The sequence below is a fragment of the Salvelinus sp. IW2-2015 genome, unplaced genomic scaffold, assembly GCF_002910315.2.
Source record: "Salvelinus sp. IW2-2015 unplaced genomic scaffold, ASM291031v2 Un_scaffold2692, whole genome shotgun sequence".
Classification (NCBI taxonomy): Eukaryota; Metazoa; Chordata; class Actinopteri; order Salmoniformes; family Salmonidae; genus Salvelinus; species Salvelinus sp. IW2-2015.
Window position 1 is genome coordinate 49,757 of NW_019943998.1, and position 1,327 is coordinate 51,083.

Below are 1,327 nucleotides of genomic sequence, written 5' to 3' on the forward strand. Positions count from 1 at the left end.
CCACTCCTCTTCTCTCTCTCGCTCTTCTCACTCCTGTCTCGCTCTGACCCAAACTGGAACGGATAGGAGTGGGGCCTGGTTGTTCATACATAGGTAGTCCAACCTTTAAGCGCCTTTTATCCACTCTTTGGTGGATGTCTCGCTCTCCACTCCGTGTCTCGCTCCTCCAACTCCTGTCTCGCTCTCCAATCGCTCTCTCCCGCTGCTGTCTACCTCTTTCACCCTGTTCCTGGTTCACTCCATCCTGTTTCGTTCTCGTCTCCACCGTCTTTCCTCCTCTCCACTTCCTGTCTCTCTCTCCACTCCGTTTTCATCCGTCTCCCCGCCTGCGTCTATCCTGTCTCTTTCCACTCCTGTCTTTCCTGTTCTCTCTCTCCATGCCTGCTTCTTTCCTTCCTCCACTCCTTCTCTCTCCTCCACTCCCGTCTCTCTCTCCACTCCCGTCTCTTCTCTCACTCCGTCTCTCCTCCACTCCCGTCTCTCTCCACTCTCCCCTCCTCTCCACCCCTCCGTTCTCTCTCCACTCCCGTCTCTCTCTCCACTCCCGTCTCTCTCTCCCACCCCGTCTATCTCTCCACTCCCGTCTATCTCTCCACTCCCGTCTATCTCTCCACTCCGCTATCTCTCCACTCCGTCTCTCTCTCCCACTCCCGTCCTCATCTCCACTCCCGTCCTCCGCACTTCTCTCTCTCTCCACTCCGTCTCTCTCTCATCCTGTCCCTCCGCTGCTGTCTATCCTGTCTCTTTCCACTCCTTCTTTTCTCCAGTCCTGTCTTCCTTCCTCTTCTCTCCACTCCCGTCTCTCTCTCCACTCCCGTCTCTCTCTCCACTCCCGTCTATCTCTCCACTCCCGTCTATCTCTCCACTCAGGCTGTGATGGATTCCATCAACAGGAGGGACTGACCCGTAACAGGGTGTCGTCATGGTGACTCCAGCCGCAGCTCAGGCCTCAGCAACACTCTATAATGTAGTGCTGCAGTAACAGAGCCCTGTTCCCTCTCTGCTGTCTCCTCTCTTCCACTGCACTGTGTGGAACGAACACACACACACACACACACACACACACACACACACACCCTGTCACTGTCAATTACCCCCTGCTCCATAGATCAGAGGGAGAGATGGTTCCGGACTCCATCAAGCCACTGATTAGCCGTGTTAGTTAGGTGAGTGACAAGGTGTGTATCTATGAGGAGTGACAGGTTGCTAACGCAGGCCAGCCAGGGTGACTCCCCTGTCAACATAACGTATGTGTCCGCAGGACAGCCTGTTCCCTATTAAGTGCACTATATAAGAGAATTGGTAGTCAATTTGGGTCACAACCTTG